This window comes from Otolemur garnettii, unplaced genomic scaffold (genome assembly GCF_000181295.1).
Source record: "Otolemur garnettii isolate 467f Iridium unplaced genomic scaffold, OtoGar3 scaffold00056, whole genome shotgun sequence".
Classification (NCBI taxonomy): domain Eukaryota; kingdom Metazoa; phylum Chordata; class Mammalia; order Primates; family Galagidae; genus Otolemur; species Otolemur garnettii.
The window spans coordinates 313,933-336,639 of record NW_003852451.1 but is presented as its reverse complement, the minus strand read 5'-3'; positions in this window follow the sequence as shown (position 1 = coordinate 336,639).

The window sequence follows — 22,707 nt, the reverse complement described above, 5'->3', positions numbered from 1 at the left end:
TATCAACTTTTGATTACATCACATTCTGCTTCCCTCTGCTTCTCCTTCCTCCAAAAAAATTATGAACTTGACTTTTCAATGTAGGCAAAAAGAAAAATTCCAACCTTGTGACCTTTTTGAAAATCCCCTCTTGATGGAAAATACCTTCTCAGCGATGTTACAGCCTGTCCCTGCCTGTCCCTCACTTCCTGTCTCCGTCACACTCCCACTCACAGCATGTCCATAGGGCATTCAAGGGTGCATGGTCACCACTGAGCCAGCCTCGGTGGTTTTACTGTGTCAGACACAGCTGGTCACAAACCCTGACAGTGTGAATAAAGGTGTCTCTTTAAACAACACTGAGTATAGTTTTTCATCAAAACTTCTGACATCTCATAACCCGCCCCATTCCTCCCTGACCCCCATAGTAAGGAGACCACGAGGAGCTGTGTGGGGGCAGCAGCGTGACTGTCCACAGATATGCACACCAGAGTGCAGAGCAGAAGAGACCAGAGCCGCAAAACCAGACCCCAAATGAGTTTGCACCATCAGTCTGGACTTAGCAATTGGAAAGGCTGCAGTCTCTGGGATTTTCATATCAGCTATGCTGTAAGTGATGAGTCATCACAGAATGTAACCAAGTGCCCAGGGCGGAGCACAGAGATCACACAGAGCCAGGTGTACTGGGCAAGTCCACCCCTGGCAGGGAGAGGAGAGGCAGAAGATGCCAACCATTGTAGCCAGGTGCTGGTGTGACTGGAAAAGGTAGTGCCAGGCCCCCCAGAGAGGCACCTCAGTGACAGCAGCTTCACTCTACTGCTCCCATGTTTCTTAGAGGAAACATATTAGGAATGAAGAGAGAATGGCCACCAAGATACCTAAGTTCCACTTTCATGGAACAATACAGGAGGCAACAGCCACTGCAGAGCAAGGTCCTGGCCAAGAGAGGAGCCTGAGGGCCACCTGTGCCTGTGGTGGGGCTGTGAACCTGGGACCCTACTTGTCCCTGGTCAGCTGCAGCACATGGGGCCAGAAGCTGAAGGCTCTGAGCCCCCGTCCTCCCCTTTAAGGAGATGGTGGCCCTAGACCCTCAGTAAGCTGTGAAGACTGATAAGACAAGGACAGTGTGGGACGTGCCTGCCAGTGTGAGTGTCCGGAGGTTTTAGGGGCTATCAATAGCAAGAGCAGAGGATAGTCAGCAAACTCTAGGTGGACAGACATGATTTCTCAAAAGACTTAACAGCATAACCACTTTACAACATTGCTTCTCTCATGCAAAGTCTTCACAGACACAATAGCCATATGCCAAAGGACAGGCTGTTCATCACAAAGTAGCAGAGAGAGGTACTCAGTGATTAAACCAGTGCACATCTCTGCTTCTAGAAAGGCAGAGTGAGCCTACATTTTCCTACTCCTCCACGTTCAGCCCTAAACCCTGGACATTGCATATAAAACACACAGGAAGATTCAGAATGGTAGGGAGAGGAAAGTTGACCAGCTAAGGAGTTCAGGTGCCACAGAGAGCACAGACGTGGTGCTGGGGAAGCCCCCCAGAAACACCAGCAGGCAGAGGCACCAGAAGCCCCAACAGATGCCTGCTTTCTCTGCCAAGATGACTGGGGAAGGGGCAGCCCAGCAAGGCAAGAGCTTCTAGACAGGGGCCACTCTCCTTCTGCTGGACACCACAGATAAGGCTGTAGCCCCTCCCCGTGTTGCACAGGAGGCCAGGACAGGGGTCCAGAACCCCATCTGTACAGGCTGCACTAGCATGCCTCATGCTTCCCACAGAGCAGGGTAGGAGGAGGCCCTGAAGGGGCGGGGCTTTCCCACTGCCCAGGAAGGGGGTTTGTCCCTAACTGTGACTCAGGGGGCCAGGTGGGGTCCACACTGTTCACAGCACAGAGGGGGAAACCTGGACTCCCCTATCTAGCCCTGCCAGAGCCAGACAGGAAGAGAACCCTCAGAACATTATACAAAACTTCTTGGCTCCAGGCCTGTGGCTCAAGTGGCTAAGGCACCAGCCACATAAACCTAAGGTGGTGGGTTCGAATCCAGCCTGTGCCCGCCAAACAACAATGACAGCTGCAACCAAAAAAAATGGCCGGGCATTGTGGCAGGTGCCTGTGGTCCCAGCTACTTGGGAGGTGGAGGCAGGAGACTTGCTTGAGCCCAGGAGTTGGAGGTTGCTATGTGTGATGCCATAGCACTCTACCCAGGGCAATAGCTTGAGGCTCTGTCTCAAAAAAAAACAACCAAAAAACTTCTTCAGGTTTTGTTCAAAAACCACTCACCACACCAGGAGCTGAGGAGAGAAAGAGAGAAAGTCTGTAGCCACCAGCACTGAGAGGTTAGAAGTTCTGAAAGGTCGTAGGCAGCCATTATAAAACTGGTAGAAAAGAAATTCTAATTATAAGAAATTATAATCACAACTGAAACAAATCAAAAACTAGGAAGCTACCAGAAGGAAATAGAAAGTCTAAGTAAATAAAGAAGAACCAAAGGGAAATTGTAGTATTAGAAAAAACCCAAAATAAAAAGCTGATGGCTTCAACAGCATAATCCGGGGACAGAGGAAAGAATCAGTGAATTGAAAGACAGAATGAGAAAAAATGCTCAATCTGAAAAACAGAGAAGTACAATGACTTAAAACAGTAACAGAGCCTGGAGGATCTAGAGGACCTGAAAAAGAGATCCGACCTCATGTTCCAGGAGTTATGGAAGCAGACAAAAAAGAGTGTAGGACAAGAAAAGTGACCAAGAAATAACAGCTGAGAACATCCCAAGTTCAGCAAGAGAGATGAAACTACAGACTCAGGAAATTGAACAAACTCTTAAAAAGATAAACCCTGAGAAATCAAAACACATAGTAATTAAATTTCTAAAACTAAAAGACAAAGAAAGAAGCATGAAATCATCCAGAAAAAGAAAATGTTGTGGTACTTTTAGGAGAAAAAGAATTGCAACAATAGTGTATTTCTCATCTGACATCATAAGAACCAGAGAAAGTACCAGTCTGTTTTTCAAGTGGTAAAAAAAGAAAAAAGTAAATAAACCGTCAACTCAGAATCCTACATGCAGTGAAAATGCCTTTTACTGTGAAGGGAAAGTCAAGACGTTGATGAAGGAAAACCAAGAGAATTTGTCATCAGCAGATCTATCCTAAAATAATGGATGACTACAGGACGTTCTCTAACAGATAGCAAAAAATAAAAGAAAGAATTTCAGAACACAGACATAGGAGCAAAAAATACAAGTAAATACAATGGGCTTTTAAAATTCTTTTCTTTTCATTTCCTTTTTTTTTTTTTTTTAATTGAGACTGTGCCCTGAGCAGAGTGCAATGGCATCATAGCTCACTGCAACCTCAGACACGGGCTGTGGGCATCCGAAGCCACCACTGGAATTATCTCTCCTTGAGTCTTCTAAATTATGTTTGGCAGTTGAAGCAAGTAATACCACTTTATGCTGTTGTTCTAACTGTTTGTAAAAAGCATATTTAAAAGAACCATAAATAGGGAAGAGAAAGAGAATGTGAAAATAGGACTAGAGCAGTGGTTCTCAACCTTCCTAATGCCATGGCCCATTAATACAGTTCCTGTGGGTCACAACCCACAGGTTAAGAACCGCTAGAGGTTTCTAAACTTCGCTTAAACCAGTAAGTGGCGACAATAGCAGACTATGATGTCATGTGTAATGTAATACCAAAAACAACCACTGTAAAAGCTATACAAAGAGATGCACTCACAAGCACTATAGATGAGTCAAAATGGAATTTTAAAAATGATGAAGTGAACTACAGGAAAGCAAGGAAAAGAAAACAAATGAAAATGAAAAAGAATAATGAGGAAACAAAAAATAAAAATTCAGACCTAAGCCCTAATATATCAATAATCATATTAAATGTAAATGGTCTAAATATACCAATTAAAAGATAGAGTTTGGGAAAGTAAATTTAAGGCCATAACTCAATCATTTACATTAGACAAGAAGCACTCTTCAAATGTAAAAACATATAAAGGTGACAAGTAAAAGGATATAAAAATATACACTCACAAGACTGTCATCACTGGAGATAAGGTCAGCCAATTATATTTAGACAGTAGCCCAAAGCCACAACATGTGACACTGGTCGTTTAGACCCAAGCCTGACCACCAACCCCCTCTTTTTAAAAAGCCCTATATTTCTGCTTAAAGACAGGATGATGGTCTTTGAGACACTAGTCCACTGCCCTCCTCATTTGCTGGCAAATTAATAAACTTCTCTTTCCTTTTCTTCAAACCATCTGTTCACAAGTACTGAACTTTTAGGAACACTGCCAAGAGACAACAAGAAATAGACATTGAAGGCAGTGGAAATACCACTTTGGATGAGATTGTCAGCATTGCCCAATAGATCTTTATCCAGAGAACTGTCTGGAACCGAACCACTGGAGAGATCCCAGAAACTGCCCAGTCCATGGTGCAGAGTGGACAGCACCACCCTCATGACATCACAGAACACCAGTGGTGCTAGGTGGTGTGCCCCCCTAGTAAATAAATTCAAGAGAAAATACTTCAATTAAAGGATCATTTGACAACAACAAAAAATTAATGAGTACTAGAAAAAACAACTTTAAAAAACCCACTTATCAATAAAATAAGGAAAAATGGAATGAAATAAATTTCAAAAATGGTAAAAAGAAAGAAAGGGTTTTTCTCAACTCTCACCACCACCCACATTCCAGAAACAAAGACAGACAGTAGGGGAGTGGACCAAGGAGTAAACAGGCAACCTTGGAGCAGTCAGAGGTATGGCAGAGGGCAGCAGCCTTTCTGCACCACAGCATCACTGCAGAGGCCAGAGACCACCAGGGTTTGTCTGCTCCCAAGACTTCCTGGACAGGATGTTTGGGAGCCTGAGGTTCTCCCTTGGGACTCTCAGAAGGAAAAGCAGCACTCACATCTCACCACAAAAGGCTGGATGCAGCTCCCAGGAAGACCCGCAGCTGGGGGGACCCTTGCTGGATGCACACACCTGTTGGGTGAGAAAGACAAGCAGAGCTCAGATGTGAGGGGAGTGTGGAGAAGAATCACTCACTTTGTGTTAAACAGGCAAAATGTGCTTCAGTAAAGCCATTTTTGGTTAGGAATGATGGACACTCAACCCATGCTATCTTCTGCACATTGGAGAACATATAATAATGAAATTGAAAACAAATTAGTAAGACAAGCAATAAGTTGGTTCTTGGCAAAAACTAAAAACATAGATTAAACCCTAGAAAGACACCATAGATACTACTTGGAATGAAAAGGAAGCATAATTACAGTACCACCAGATTTCTCACAAATTACAAGAGAAAAAATGTGAACCTGAAAGAGCCAGTACTGCCCAAGTGGCTACCGGGGCCAAATTTTGTTGAGGAGGGATCAGAGTCACCTGAAGCAACCAACCAATCAGGCCTCAGCTGTATCAACCAATCAGAGCTCAGCTATATCAACCAATTGGAACTAAGTGACTTAGACTCCTACATTTGCATATGTGGACCTGACTGGGAGCGGGGGCCACATTTGCTGTAAAGCCTGAATCCTCCCTTTCTTCTCTGGAGAGCTGCTTCCAAACCTTCTTTCCACACCTCTTCCTCTTACAAGGGTGCTAATCTCATTCATGAAGCTCCACCCTCAAGACTTCATCACCTCCAACGATCCACCTCTTAATATCTTCACTTTGGAGGTTAGAATTTCAAAATAGGATTTTTAGGGGGACATAAATTTTTGTACTGTAGTACAGAAGAAACTTTTAGATAATCTCCTTTATACAAAAATCTTTAATAAATTCTAGAAAAAAATCTAGCTATGCATAAAAATATATAGACATATCAGCCCATTAGTGCTATGTCAGGAATGGAAGAAGACTTCAACATCAAAAGAAATCTTTTCATACGATTAATATATCACCTGTTACTAAGATTAATATATAACATTATATGAAAGAAAAAAGTTATCTCAATAGTCTAATAATCAGTACTTACAATAGTATTATAATATCTCAAAATCAATATTTTATTAAAAAGTATATGATGAAATTGTCCATTCATTTGTGATTACAAAGTACATTCCTAACAGATTAGGAATACAAAGAAGCATTATAACCAAGGAAAAGCTATCTCTCCAGTGCATCAAAATCATACTGAAGGCTCAGCGCTTGTAGCTCAAGAGGCTAAGGTGCCAGCCACATACACCAGAGCTGGCAGGTTCGAATCCAGCCCAGGCCTGCCAAACAACAATGACAACTACAACCAAAAAAAAGAAAAAAGAAAAAATAGCCAGGCGTTGTGGTGGGCGCCTGTAGTCCCAGCTACTTGGGAGGCTGAGGCAAGAGAATTACTCGAGCCCAGAAGTTGGAGGTTGCTGTGAGCTGTGATGCCACAGCACTCTACCCAGGGAGACAGCTTGAGGCTTTCCCTCAAAAAAAAAAAAATCATACTTAATGCTAAGTATGCTAATGCTTCTAATGCTATAGAAGTGTTCCCATTGACATTAAAATACAAATAATAAATATCCTCCGAAACTGATGCCATTTGAAACTCAACAATCAAAAGAGCTAAAAGATGTAGGAAATGGAAAGAGAGAGTCAAAGCCGTCATCACTGACAGGAGACATTATCTGCACAGAAAATTCTATAGCATCTACAGCCTACTAAAATTAACAGCAGAATTCAGTAAAATCAACATAAAGAATCATTTCATTCCTATACACCAATAATGAACATAATGAACATTTGAAATACAATTCTCCACCCACTCAGTCACCCAGCAAGCACTCACAGAGCACTCACCTTGGCTGTGGTGCCGGCACAGAAGGGAGCTACCAACAGGGAGGTACCCGCCCTGCCCAACTAAGGATAAGACACAATGTATGATGAACAACAGAGCAGGGAGTGGAGGTAGGTGGGTGGGGAGAGACTGAGTCCTGGAGGCCCCTCTGGAGAAGCCCTTGAGCAGAGACCTGCCCAGCCAAGGAGAAAGCCAAGAACTACTAGAGCCAAGAGGAAAGTGCATGCACAGGCTCCTAGCATCTGTGAGTGTGTGAGCACGTGTGTGTGAACATGTGTGTATGAGCATGTGAGTGTGTATGAATGTGACTGTGTACACACATGTGTGTGATCATGTCTGGGTGTATGACTGTGTTTGTCAGTGTCTGAGCATGTGAGTGTGTCGATGTGTGTGAGTGTGTGAGCGTGTGTGAGCGTATAAGCGTATAAATGTGGGTGTCACTGTGTTAGCGTGTGTGAGCGGGTGTGAGCATGTATGTGTGTGATCGTGTGTGTGTGTGTGTGAGCATTTGTGAGCATGTGTGTGAGCAGGTGTAAGTGTGTGTGTGGGTGAGAAAGCGTCTGGGAGCATGTATGAGCTTGTGTGTGAGTGTGTGTGAGCCGGTGTGTGGGAGCATAGGTGAGCATGTGTGTCCTGTTTAACTAGCTGTTCAGGTGGGCCAGAGTGCAGGCCCCCTCCTCCCCACTCCTTGCTTCCTCTTACTGGCCTGGGGCCCCACAACTGCCCCATGGCAAAGTCCCTTCCTGGAGAAAGACCAAGGGCAGCCTCACTGTGGCCACACAGCCCTGCACAGCTGGCACATGGCATTTGCAGGACACTGGAGACCTGTTGGCCTGGAGCCAGGGTGAGACTGGGGCTTTCACCCCCAGCTTCCCATCCAGGCTACTGGTCTGGACCAGAAACCTGGCTGCTCTTGGCAGGGTGCACAGGTGGAAGGAAGGATGGGCCAAGAATGCTCTGTGGTTGGTGGGGAGAGTATCAGAGAACAGGAACTCAGCCTGCAGGAGCCATGTGAGTGGCTCATCCTCAAGAATGAGTGAGACATGGGTGAGCCCCTGCCAGCCCCAGCACGGGGCTGCTACTGCTAAGACAGTGAGGGTGGTGGGGAGACACCCTAGGCAGAGCCAGGGATGGTGCCCTGCAATACCAGGCACTGACTCATCTGGTACTAATGATCTTGGCCAAAAAAATAGCCTCTACCTTTTACTTTGACTGTGTGGCCCTCAGGACAAGCAGCTATTCTAGGACAGTCAGGAGTCAAGGTGGACGCCACAGCCTAATGTGCCTCCCTGCTTGTCTCCAGAGGGGTTGAGAAGCCAAGTCCTCAACCTGTACATGGAGGTGGCACTGGAGCTCTGTGGCCTCCCACACAAATGTCCCTTCTCCACTGTTACCCAGCACTGGGTTTTCCAGGTCCAGGAGTGCGAGTCTACTTTCTCCCAGGCACAGGCTTCCAAGTGCATGTCTGGCCCACACACCAGTCCCTGGTGGCCGATCATTTACCACTTCTGTAACTGGAGCTGCATCAGAATCAAGCAGACCATTTCTTCCAGAAGAATCTTGGGTCACACTGGAAACAAAACTATGTAAATCCACAGCCCAACAACCCCCCTGTGCCATAGCATCCTCCACTTGGGTTTCCTGTGGCTTTTGTTTGTGGTAAGAATGTGGAAACATTGAAATCCAGTCTGTCTCCTGGAAACACAGGATTTCACTAACGTTTGGGGAAAGTTGAGCCTGAGCTTGAAGACAGCCTGGCATGTGCCCACTCCTGTCTCCAGCTCTAGTGCAGAGCTGCTGCCCGTCCCCTGTGCTGGCAAGCAGCCTGCCTACATCAGTACTAGCAAGGTCACTCCTGTGACACTAGATCGTCTGTCTGGTCAAGGGACACCTGTAGCCCTGCAGACCCTTAGAGGATTGTTTATGCTGAGAGGCACTGGGTATCCTAGAAGCCATTATAGGCACAAGAAACACAGCGCCAGTGGAGACAGCTGTTCATCTAGCTGCCACGTGGCAGCAAGATCTGCAGCAGGCGCTGGGGTGCAGGGGGATCTGTAGCAGGCACTGGGGGTACAGGGGTATAAGCATCAGACACTGGGGTGCAGGGGGATCTGTAGCAGGCACTGGGGGTACAGGGGTATGTGCAACAGACACTGGGGTGCAGGGGATCTGTAGCAGGCACTGGGGGTACAGGGGTATGTGCAGCAGACACTGGGGTGCAGGGGATCTGTAGCAGGCACTGGGGGTACAGGGGTATGTGCAGCAGACACTGGGGTGCAGGGGATCTGTAGCAGGCACTGAGGAGCAGGGGATCAGCAGGTGTTGGGGTTCAGAGGAATCTGTAGCAGGCACTGGGGTGCAGGGTTATCTGCAACAGATGCAGGGGGATCTGCAGCAGACACTGGGGATACAGGGGTATGTGCAGCAGACATTAGGGTCCAGCAGGATCTGTGGCAGGTGCAGCCTACAGTTACCTCCCTTCCTCTGGCGGCAGCCTTGGAGGGGCAGCATGGCACCTGCACACAGTGAGGCCATTAAGGAGAGCTTTTCCATCCCCAGAAGCTGATGGTCTGAGCTGTTGTCCACCTGGGGACAGGAGCGGCGCTGCAATGGCTAAGTGGGTACACCTGGTTATGGCCCCTCTGGTTCCCAGCAGGGTCTGGAGCAGCAACAGGATAGGGCCTCCAAGTACTACCACAATCCTGTGGCCTGTACTGCAATCTGGGGCACCCCCTGCAGAGCAGCTTCCCAGGCCTTCAGCTCAGTCCCTGCTCAGGAGCTGGAGCAGGTACACTGACCAGGCCCTTAGGCCAGGAGCCCAGCATGGTCTAGGAGCCCATTGCGAGTCTGTGCCTCCCTTGGCCCACTGGGGCCGGGCACTGTTGCCACAGAGGACTTGTCTATGCACCAGTTTGTGACCAAATGACCAGTGAAGCTCCTGGGAACAGCCACCATCAGGCCAGACACTGCCACCACAGCAACACGTGGCCTGTTGGTGTCCTCTCTGCCCAGGGTTTCTGCTCTGGAACCAGCATGCCCTGCCGAGGTCTCCTCTCCCCAGAGACAAGAACATGATGAGAGGGCAGCTCCCTCTGCCCTGGGATGCAGCCATCAGAGTTTTGCATGGTGGTTTCCTTTGTCCTCAGAGCTGGGGAACACAGGAGGCAGAATTGACCCTGAATTGAGACAAAGATATTATGGGACCTGAGCCTAGGATCAATGGCAGGTACTCACCAGTCCCTGGCATCTGGGCTTGGTCAGCTGTATCTGGGTTTGTTCAGCTATCTAAAACCACATCTTCTTCCACTCACTTAAAGGAAAATGTACAGTTATAATTCATGCAAAAAATAACCAGCAAGGACCAGTGAAATACACTGGAAACAGTGGAAATAAAGAAATCAGTTCCAACCAAGGGGTCTGCCCTGTTTGCAGAAGGCACTCATTGTGAGGGAGGCCAGAGGTGGTGTGGGTGGTGCAGGCAGCATGAGTGGGAAAGGAACTGAAGGAGCCAGCATGGCAGGACCAGCATACGGCACAGGCTGGACCCCCACCAGCATTGAAGGGCCACCAGAAGTTTCCAGAAGGGGTACTTGTGACGGGCCTGCATTAGGAGTGGGAGGCTTGGGTGGAGGGAACCACATGTGAGAGAGACAGGTCAGAGCCCAGGGCCAGGCAGGCAGTGAAGCATTTTGGGAGAAAAAGCCCAACCTTGGGCTGAGGAGATGTGAACGAGAGGACACACTGTTGTCCAAGTCCATGTTTGAAATCTATAAATGTTCCAACACTACTACTGTGAGCTCAAAGATTTCCTGAACCTAAATGAGATTACCTTTCTTAATTGAAAGTTGCAATTAATCCTAATTTTCAAATTATAGTGCTTTTTCCTAATTTTAATTTCTATGCCATAGCTAAGAAGCTGTTCATATTCCAACCGTAGGATGGATGGAGGATGAAGGCACGGGATTTGAAGCCTCATACCTCTAGACCAGTTCCTTCAGCCTCACTGGGGCACTGCGGGGCTGCGTTCTGAGCAAGGGTGCCACAGGGTGATTACTGTCCAGAGTCCTGACTAAAAGAGGAGGTTGAGAGTGGGAACAGGGGTGGGACAAGGACAGCTGCAGACACACGCTGAGGGAAATGCCACCCACAGGCAGCAGACAGGGTGGGGATGACATTCAGAGACACAACTATGTCCACATGGAAACCAGGAGCCGTGTACCACTGAGTTCTAGCCATATAAGAACATCACTGCTTCTCACTTATTAGCATTTTCATTATATTTTTAGAAAAATATAATTTTTGGAGAAAACTGTTGCATTTGGACTTTTAGGTCAGGAACCAAAAGAAGCAGAGTAAGTTTGTGTTAGCCCTTGTAAGAAAGGTAGAGACCAAAGAAAAGCCAGATGTGGGGAAAGCCACCTGCCACTCTCCCACTGCCACAAGCTGGAGGTGCTACCTCAGGGCCGTGGGCCTCAGAGGACCATGTGGTAGTTCTCAGTAGAGTCTTGGAGCCACAGCACCAGTGTCACCTAAGGACCTGAGGAGCCCAGCACAGAGCCCCCTCGCCCCTAGGAGAGCCAGTGTACTAGGACTCCATGTTCTGGCACAGCTTGGTGGTCCTCACAGTGGCCACCCACTGCAATCACCTGGGAGGAGTCTCACAGCACTATACTGGGGTTCTGTCCCCAGCGATACAGGCAGGCTTATCCAGGACTGACCTAGACTCTGCCACCGTAGCTTAGGGGTAGATGCACATGTTTGGGACACGGCACGGGATTCAGATCTCACCACTTGTAGAGCAAGGCTCTGCTGCCTCCAGGAAAGAGACAGATTTTGTGTTTTGGGAACTTTTAGAAGAAAGGTGACATGTGCATCGACAACATTAAGTAATTTTTGAAAATATACTTAAAAATGGTTAAAATTGTAAATGTTATCTTATACAGCAGAACCTCCACAACTAACCTCAACCTTAAGTTGACCTCTAATTTTCATAGACAGAGGTGCACCACATGTAGATAGCAGCACAAAAAGCTTAGCTCCTTATGGTGACCACCTGTGTATGTTGACCAGCTTGTTACAGTCCCTGAGGTGGTCAACTCACAGATGTTCTACTGTGTACATTTTACTACAATTAAAAAATAGGAAAATGTAGATATTAAAAACAGTAGTAACTGGAATTTTTTGGCCTTGAATAATTTAATGCTCAAAGATACATAAGTTCCCTAGGTTGTTTCTGATCCAGTGTGTTCCTAACTTTGTACCTGTTCTTCCTCTCAGGTTAGCATCTCTCTAGGTGACGGACTTCACTGCACCACCTTACACCACAGGGAGGACCCTACTGTGCCACCTTGTACCACAGGGAGGACCCTACTGTGCCACCTTATACCACAGAGAGGACCCTTCTATGCCACCTTATACCACAGAGAGGACCCTACTGTGCCACCTTACACCACAGAGAGGACCCTACTGTGCCACCTTACGCCACAGGGAGGACCCTACTGTGCCACCTTGTACCACAGAGAGGACCCTACTGTGCCACCTTATACCACAGAGAGGACCCTACTGTGCCACCTTACGCCACAGGGAGGACCCTACTGTGCCACCTCCTACCACAGGGAGGACCCTACCATGCCACCTTACACCACAGGGAGGACCCTACTGTGCCAACACATACCATAGGGAGGACCCGACTGTGCCACCTCATATCACAGAGAGGATCCTACTGTGCCACCTTATACCACAGGGAGGATCCAATTGTGTCACATCATATAACAGAGAAGACCGGACTATGCCACCTTATACCACACAGAGGACCTTACTGTGCCACTTCATACCATAGGAAGGACCCAATTGTGCCACCTCACAACACTGGGAGGACCTAACTGTGTTACCTCATACCACAGGGAGGACCTGACTGTGCCACCTCATACCACAGGGAGGATCTGACTCTGCCACCTTACACCACAAGGAGGACCCGACTGTGCCACCTCATACCATAGGGTAGACCCGACTGTGCCGCTCTGTCTCATAGGAAGGCTCACACTCTTCATATCCTACTTTCTATTACCATTCTGGGAGGAGTTATAGAAAGTGAGTTTAATTTCTTTTCCTGACCCCACCCTTCTCTTACCTAGTAAAAAACATCTTAAATGAAGCTTAGAATTGATTGGCTCATTAGGCAATACCGATTGTGATTGAGAATATTGCTCAGGATTAATGACAGACTGGGAGCCGAGAGCGCAGCTGGCACCAGGACTCCAGCTGGCTGTGAACTCAGCCAAGCATTCACCCCAAAGCGGCAGGCGTGGGCGTCAGCAGATGAGGACGCATCCTGTACAGGGTGGGATGTCTCAGGGGAGCCCACCCCTCCTCGTGCCTCCTCCTCTGGCGCCCCCTCCCCTGCCAGGCCATATGTGGCTGCAGTCAGTCCCGCATTCCATCCACTTAGAGTCTGTTGTGCAATCCCTTTGGACTGGGGGACACCTAATTAAAACAAATTAATGATCTGAAGCAGAAACTGTGTTTAATGAAGCCTTGCTTGGGCTTGTACGTGGTGCCAGGGCTGTTTGCCTACAAATATTTACCAGCCCTTCGTGCGGAAGAGTCGCGGCTCCTGTTCCTGCCCTCCTCCCTCCCCACTGCTGTGCCAGGCGGGTTCTCACACCTTCGCCACCTCAAAACCAGCCCATGTGCTCATGGAGTGTAAGAGCATCATCCTCTCAACTTGGGCAGGTCCTAGGGGCTGTTGGCCATGCTCCCAGCCAGTCCAAGCCTGGCTCTGAAGTCTCCAGGTTCACCTGATGGAATTTCGGGGTGGCATATTCAGTGGGTAGGACCAATAGCCTGAAAGCTGTCACTGTTAAAAACAAAAACTTGGCTTTTTTCAAAAGCAGAGATGAGGCCCACCTAGGAGCAGTCCCCTCTCGGGCCTCATAACAAACAAGAATAAGTTTGTTCCCCACACACATCTCAAGATAGAAGGGTGGGGGCAGGGAAAAGAACCTCCTGAGGAGTAGGGAGGCTGGCACAGTGATGGAGGAAGACAGACACATGGAGCCCACCCAGCCTGTGCCTCCACGGCCCGGACTCCTATGTACCCCAAGTCTCCAAGGTGCAGCCAGCAGCTCTGCCTCTCCACCTCCAACAAGTGCCCAGGTCCGCTCATGCCCACACAGGGCTCGGCCAGGCTTGTTGTTGGCTGAATCTATGCTCAGGACCCAGAGGGCAGGCAATGAGCCCAGGCCTGTGAGGCATCAGCTCCCAGATAGAGTCCCCAGGACACATGGGAAGAGGATGGCCACATAGGACCCCAGACTCCAGATGGCTGTGGTAGATGGGCTCTCCACAGGAGTATGAAGCATGGCCTGGAGTCCAGGGAATTTTCAGGGACATGATAATGTTTCTTCTGAAATAGGAAGAGAGAAAACAAGCTTCCAGGTAGAAGGATATGCTTGGTTTTATAACTTTAGTGTGTTCATCTTCGTTATCAATGCAGCTGTCAAATTTCACTGCAGTGTTTCCTGAGGGGCCCCTGAAGGGAGCATTGGCCTTGGTGGGGCTCCTTGAGCTGGAAGTGCGTTGGACTGTCGGAGCCTGTTGGGAGTAAGGAAGGCTAGTGGCTACAGCCACATGGAGACCTGCAGCCTTAGTATGGGGGACAGCTCCTCCTCCATCAACTGAAGCTGAGGGACCAAGACTCTCCTGAGAGGCCTCTGCTCATGGTGGTTTCTGAGCCATGTCCCTACCCCACAGTCAGTAGGAGACAATCTGGTGAGCAGCCGGCATAGGACAGACAGGCTGCCACCTGCCAGCTCAGGTTCCTGGAGGCCCCACAGCCCTCGCTGACCACCCCACCTCCTAGGCCCTGCCAAGAACAGGACTAACACAAGTCTGTGCCCGCTTCCCTCTGCCCTGCATTCCTGGTCATTGCCTGAGGCCCCAAATTCCTGCCGTGCTGGAGGCAGGATGCACCTAACTCAGGAATTCACTTTCTCACCTGGCCTGTCATGGCCTGGCCTGCGGGCCTGCAGGTCCTAGCACAAGCCCCACCTGCTCGCCAGGCAGAATCACAGCAGGCTTCAGCTCAGGGCAGGGAGTCCCTACTATAAGCCATTAATTTTTAAACCCAAGAGGCCAGGTGACACCTTGTTCTGAACAGCAAATACAGAGGGAAAATTAATTCACCACATACCAGGCTCTGGAGGCAGGTTGTGTCCCAGGTGTAGAAGACACAGCCATCCTCCTGCTCCAGGTCTGGTCCTCTTATCTCCGGCACCCAAAACTGGCTCTGCAGCTGCCAAACTGTCTGCAGAGCCGTCATCCCATAGGAATGTCATCTGCTGGGAGCAGCTCAAGGCTGCACAAGGCAATCCAGCCCTGCAGAGCGACAGCCTCCAAAGTCAACAGGTTCAAAGGGAATAGCAGCTAGAAAGAGAGATTTGCCTCGAGAAGCTCCTCAAAGTGAGAGTTATCTCTGCATCCAGAAAGGCACTGCAGGGGACCTGGCTTGGAGGGTGCCCTGTCCACTTAGCCCCACTTGGGCCAGAGCACCTGCCACAGCTGGGAGGTGCCTGGACAAGGACATGGGATCCTTCAGAGTTGGATGCTCTGTGTCCACCTGCAGTGTACTTGCAGCCCAGTGCACTCCTTTGCCTTCCCCACCCCACTGAGGACGTGGCTTAGGTCAATATAGCTTTTAGACTCCTTACTTGAATAGTCTTTGTAAACTTAGTTTGTTTTTACATTCAGTGTGTTATTGTGTTTTCCAAGTAAATGGGGGGTGTGGGGCTTGGAACCATCTAGATCACATTTCTCCCAAATGACCACCACCGTTTGCCAGGAAGCCAAGTCCACTGCCACCCCACGTGGAGCCCTACATGATACTACACAATGCTGTTGTTCCCCTAGAAACGCTGGGTTTTCAGAACTAAAAGAGACATTCACAGGAGGAAAACTCCAGGAACACAAGGCTGTTGTGGCCATGGCACAGGTGGGCTGTGCCCAATTTCCGACCAGGGTGCGTTTCACAACTCCAAGGAGCTAACTGGACACATCTGCTCTGCTCTGCGAGCTGCTAAGAGCCTCTGGTCCCAGTCCCGCACCCAGCCTCCTGATTGTCAAGCAAGAAGCCAGCTCATGCCTGCAAACACCTAATCCCTATGTGATGAGTCGTGATCATGAAAGTCAGGCACCAATGTGCTTCACAACTTTCTCTCTAATCCTCAGCGAGCTTGCACTTGCCTGAAGGGACTGCACTGTCACGTGGCCTGTCCTGGCACCCACATTTCTTCTGCAACGTTATCGTGACCTGGCAGGAGCTCGACGTTTGTAGATGCAGGGCCATCACATGCTCTCTGTCGATGTGCCAAGAAAAGGGAGTGGGAAGAGAGGCCTCTCCAAGAAGCCACCTGTGGTTCTCACCCGACTGTTACTACATTGAACAGACTTGGCAGTCTTCAGTCAGTATGGATACAAAGTCATGTTTGAAAAATTCATGAAAGATGGCTTTACCTTATCCTATAAACGGGGCACCAAGATCACTTGGGCACAATCTTAATTTCAGCCCACAACTTGAGCTCATTCACATCATGCCCCTGGCATCAAATGCCTGATATCCCATTGGCTTCCACCTAATGGCTTATACAGTAGTTTGGGGGAAAACTCCAGAAAGGAGCTTCATTCTCTTTCCACTCACAGAAAGCACTTTCTCCAACAGTCAGCATAGGGGATGAGGGCCAGCTGACCCCAGCCCTACCCTGCTAGGCCCTGACCTGAGGGTGTGTTGCCCTGGTTTGCCCAGGGCTCTTCCTCAGCCTGTCCTCTTTATCTAAAATCTAGACCCCTTTCATTTTCCCACAGCAAGCATGTTTTTACAACACAAGGCTTGTTTTAAAAACTTAATTGTGACCTTTAGTGAAGAATAAAGGAAAATACTAGAGAGAGGTGAGAAATATGTTTTGGTCTTAGATGACCATGGGAGAAGGAACACAGAATCAGAACCTAGAAGCATTTTCTGAAACAGCTCTGAGCTGCTCCCACCCCTTTAGAAGCACCATTTCTGTTTAGGTGGACACAGGGCACACTTGTCTAGGAAAGAGGATAGGGCACTCCCTCACATGGCGACACTGTCATGGGTGGGAAGTCTCCTAAAGGCAGCAGGTGATGGAGGGCAGGGCAGCTGCCCCACAACTCTCCCCATCTGGCCCTCCAGGGTGAAGTGCTGAAGACATCTGCCTGGAGCTGAATTAAAAATCACAGCAGAGCTTGGAGGGACCTATGTCCAGCATCAGCCGAGTGTTTCCGTGCCGCTTTGTTCCTGGAGATGCTGGCTGGTACACCGTCGGGAGGGGCGGGAGATGCAAGCTCAGGCAGTTTCCAGGGCAGGACCACAGCAATGCCTGGCGCAGCATTGCAGGGAGCACGGCCATCTGGTCATCAGGACAAGCTGCTGCCAACACTGGCGGCTCTTTTTCCATCTCATTTCAGGAGCTCTGGAGCCTGCAATTGAGACCCTGGGGAGAGTCTGGCTAAAGTTCTTTCTCATATCTTTTCTGATCTCAGACAGAAGGAGAACGAATGGAACTGTGGGGAATGTGCACACATGCTGACATGTGCACATATGTGTGCCACCTGCACGTGTAGGCAAGGACTGGTACACACATTTGTGCACACGTGAGTGCTGTGTGTACACAGGCAACAACTAGCCACACGCATCACATGTGTGTGGCCCATGTGCACACAGGCAAAGACTAGTACATGCAAGCATACCAGTGCACACGTGAGTGCCACAGGTACATGCAGGCAAGGACTAGCACACATACATGTGTGCTGCACAGGTGCTAAGGCAAAGACTAAGAGACCAGCTACCTAGGGAGGTAGGAAAGAAATCTCAGACAGAAGAAGCAAAACAAGAAGAGATAAGGGAGGAAAGGAGGCCCAAAGAGGCAGCCTGCAGCCTCAGTCTGCTGCGGAGCCACCCAGCGCCTGTCCCAGCTGGCCCTCCTCACACCCCTCTACTCACCACCCTCAGGCAGGTTCCCTTGTTGATTTCCTGCACCCTACCTTTTGGGTGAAGGTGCCACTCTCCTAAGAGCTAGGAAGAATTGAGCTGGTGAAGGGAAACCTGCTTTTCCTAAAATGGATAAAGCCCAGGGCTCAGGCTGCCGAGGACCCTGCCAGTGACACAGCTTCCTGCTGTTGTCACCCTGCCCAGCCATCTTGCTCTTGACTGTGCAAGGAGAAAACTGCTGATTTGGACACTGAAGATGTCCTACAGGGGTGTCTGTGCATATGCACATCGGATCCTGACACAGAACAGGGCCTGTGCAATGCAGACAGACATGCCTGTCCCTGGTGGGTGGCCCAGAGCTTAGTGGGCCCTGTCAGGCTTCTGCCCCAAGCACCAATTCATGCGTGTCCCCAGCAGGGCTCAGAGTGATCTGTCGTTCCTTCACAAAGTCCCAGGGATGTGCCCGGGGCCTCTTATGGGCACCTACTCTACCCCTATAGCCATCACTGCCTGTCATGCCCTTGAGGGCAGATAGTCCATGCTCACATCGAGGCAGGGAGAGCAGTGGCATCTCTGAGTCTTGAATGACTCTCCTGGAGGGAGACTGGTTGGGTTCAGTGTGTTTGTCTGTTCGTTCCTCTGTGACAGTGTACTGTCTTTGCGCCAGGCTGCATGCCAACCCAGGACCCCCGCTACTGCTCAGGCCTGGAGCCCACTCCCACAGCCAAGGCCTCCAGACATGGGCTCAGACCAGGAGCGGCTGCCTCGGGGATGGGTGAGCTCCTATAGGATGGACTTCCCACCTCCTTGGGGCTCCTGCTTCTGTCCAGGGGAACCCAGAAAACATAGGAGATCTTCTTGTGCTGGTGCAGTGTGTCCCAGAGTGTGAACTGTCACCAGGCACTAGCTGTAAGTCTGGGTGCCTTCATAGCCTCCGGCTCCCTCTACTTGGTGTTTTTCTGCTTTAGAGATGATGTCATTGCAGTCCTTGGTTGTCAGAAAACAAATGTGCTTCAAGAGCAAGAAGGAAGCTACAACTACAGATGCAGAGTGGCTTTCAGTTCATCCTGCTCAAGAGCCAAATACTTGGTGGGACTGAGACCTTAAAATGCAGGCCCTACTCCTTCTTCTATGCTGGTTCTAGAAGTTTCCAGAGCCTCGGGGCCAGTACCTCTGGTGTCAGAGGGCACAACTGGAACCAGCACAGGTCTCAGTCCTCCCTCAGCAGGTGCCTCAGCATCCAGCCAAGAGTGCCCTGGGCAGCTCCACCACAGCTAGGGCCTCAGAATGGCCGGTCTTAGGGAGAAGACCCAGATGCCCCAGAGCCAGTGGTGGGTCAGTGGTGCCCAGAGCTGTGATGCCTGATAGAAGGTACCATCAGACAAGTCTATAGCTGGAGATCTCCGGGGGCTATCAGGACACAGACTCAGGGCCTGCTGAGACCCGGCTCTGCGCCGTCACAGGCTCTGGTCCTGATCACAAGGCCTTAGGATAAGACTTCCGTCAAGCACAGCTGGTCTGATAAGCACAGCTGGTGTGAGCTGGTGCACCAACACTAGACCCTACGGGGAGAATGCACCAACACTTAAACCCACAGCAGGGGCGGGGGGATGCGCCCATGCCTGATCCTGCAGTGGGAATGCTCCAACCTCTGGCAAGGCCAGGACCTGCTTGCAGCCTCGCAGCTCTGTTCATCTGCAAATTCAGCCAAGCTGTCAGACATTTTTCGCCATCAGGATGCTCTCTGCGTGTCTGGAATGTACCTCTGCTCAGGCTGCAGTGGAGCCGGTCCCCCGGGCCCTGCCAGCCACGGGCTCTGCCTTGTGGTCGTTGTCCACTGGCTCTTCTTCTCTCCTTTCTTACTGAGGCCAAACATCCTGCCCCTAAGGTGCTGCTCTACAGCCCCAGGCTGTTCCCACCAAGTGGACGGAAGTCAGACTCCTCTCGGTGCCACTTGCTGGCACCTCTGGTTTGTAAACAGGTCCTTGGGGACTAAAAGATAAACACAAAACAGCGCCACCTGCTAACTTCAGCAAGCCTATCTCTCTGGGCATTTTCCACCTCAGCAAAGTGTATGACTCCCAAGCACCCAACTCTCAGAAGCCCTTACCACACTCTCCTCTGTCTCAGGACTGCCTGGGGAGAGTAGTCACACGCTGCCCCTCAAGCTGAGAATTGTGCATCACAAAAGCCCTTGTCCCTCCTTGGCAGCCCCCGGGGGAATTATTTAACCCACAATTAGACATTTTGTGAGATTCTTTTCTATTCCTAGAACAGAGAATTTGCTCCTGAATAATGACAGCAAGAATAACTTTCTAGTCATTTTTCTACTTAAAACCACTTTCCTCTGGAACATCGCGAGCTTCAGGCAGGGAGACAGGGCCAACAGACCCACACCAGGCTAGACACCCTCCGCCATATCAGGCTCAACCTGGGAAGGGAATCAGCTTGTGGTGTGGCTTGACTGCCACAGACAGCAGCATCCTCCCCGGCACACTTAGGAAGCTGGGCATGGGGTGGTGTTCAGGCTGCCTCCAGTGCTGACCGTGCCTGCCACAGGGCCAGGGTGCCTCAGGACACAAACCACCTGTCATCCATCTGAGTGGGAAGGTGGGCCAAACAGGGCCTTCTCAATCCCTTAATCTTTTTTCAGCATCATTCTTCTGTGTTGTGGCCCCCTCCATTGTTCTGCTGTGGTTTTACATGTCACATGACTGACCAGAGAGCCTTAGCACAGAACATAATTATTAGAAGCCCTTTAAAGTAATGCAACCAATTTTTTAGCAAAGTGAGTTGAATTCTCCACTGAGTGTTACTAGTCAGACTAGATACTGTTATTATGAAATCTTTACTAGAAGATTTAAACACTCTGATAGAAGATTTTAAAATCTAAAAAGATTTAACATAATGGGGTTTTATTTGAAGTAAATGACAATTCCATTAAAATATTTGATCAATTAATAAAACATACGAGGAAAATTGTGGCAATTGAAAGTGTATATTTGGAATCAAACATAAGATTCCACCAAAAGTAGAAGCTTCAGACCATCTAGACTTTTGCTGTTGTGGTTTTCTTATACACCTTTTCTGTTCATGTTTTAAACACTGCCAATTAGATGGATTTACGATTCAACCTCGGCATGTTTTTGTTCAAAGGAGGATTTAGGGCAGCGACTTTCCTGCTGTGCACTGATCAGCTATTGATCAGGGCAGGGGGCGTTGAACTGAATCATCAATGCCAGATAATAGGCCTTCACCCTGAAGGGACCCAGTGAGCACATTTGTTATAGGAAAAGTAAAGCCAACCTTTTGTAGAGAACCAAAGGCCCTGGTCTCTCTTGAGGAAAAGAAATGTTAATTGAAAAATTCCTTAAATAGGTAAAGGCTCTGAAGTCTGCTTTACATAAAAGGTATGAAATCCCAATCAGGGCAGGAAAGAAAGGGCCGCCGTGTCTGAGCAGGTCGTCTCTAATGTGCTGATTAGCTCCCCATTCACGGTTGGCGGTTTGAGGAAAAGGGGTCCTTGACAGCTGGGCCGCGTGCTTGGGACGTCTGGATTAATTGGCTCCTTGACAGGGAAAATTAAAACAAAGAAACTTCCTATTGGATGCAGAGAAATAAAACCTGGCGATTTACATGTATAATCAAGGCATGGCCCCTCTCTGCTTTGTCAGTTAACGACCTTAGAAAAATCATCATTTTGCCAACATTGTAGTTTCTCACGTAGTTCCTTCAGATCACATCTGGGAAGCGGCTCCTCCCTCCCTGTCATGGGATCTGCTCTCCCAGATATGGGTTAGTGCTCACTTTCCACCAGGAAGTGCAAGCTGATGACAGACCCGAGAGTGCAGTGGGTATAAACCCAGAAATGGGGTGGCTAGCATCCTCCCCTGCCCGGTCCAGCATCCAGTGGGGTGGGAGCCACTCCTACCAGCCCCCTTATTCACACCACTCCCACTATCGTGGCGAGAGGTGACAAGAAGGAAACATTTCAATGCCTCTGCCAAAGCCGATCACAGGGGTCTGGACATCGTCCTGGTGGTCAGAACAACAGGAGACACTGTCAGTGCCCTGCACCTGTGTGGCATGACAGGTCAGGTCTCCGAGACAGTTGGGGTCACCTGAGGTCACACACAGGACCACTGTTCCTAGACACATACCACATGCCTGTACCATTTATTTCATACATACATGGAAAACACCAGAGCAAACCAGGCCATAGAGTGGACAGAGATTTAGGGCCAGGCTCTTGAACACCAGCTGAGCTCAGACCAAGCAGGTGGGTACCCCCCTCCCCCAACCAGAGTAAATATTTTCTTAACATAGGACATCTGTGCTGTGAAAGTTATACAAGATGCACTTTGGGGAGTTTTAATTTAAAATGATGCCTTCTTGCTAAGAAAGGGCAATTTCATTGAAACCAGTGTGTTTTCTGCCCAGTCCTCGTTAGAAAGAGCCCATCTCAGGGTGTCAGGCAGGCCTGAGGATCAGGCTGCCTGGGGCCATCCTAGCCTGTGTATTCTGAAAACATAGCAGAATCCACTGCTCCAGATTCTGGCAAGGGCCTGGCCAGGGCCTTCCTGATGCATCTGTGGTGGGTCAGCTCCATCCATCCAGGAACAGCAGACAGAGATATGTAACTGTCCTGCTCACTGGGACAGCTGAACGCTGCCAGAGATATGGGCATCCTGGGCCTCCCTCCTCTAGGTCAGGGGAGAACTGAATTGCTGTGGCTGCCAAGGCAGCTGCCTCTTGTTGAAGACAAGGGACATGTCCTGGGTGGCACCAGGCCTATGAGCTGCTCCTGAGGGCTGCGTGAGGGTGGCCACACTGGGGCCTTTGGGCTGGGCTCAGTGACAGACACAGAAACCCCTCCACTCACAGCAGCGAGGCAGGAACCCCCAAACC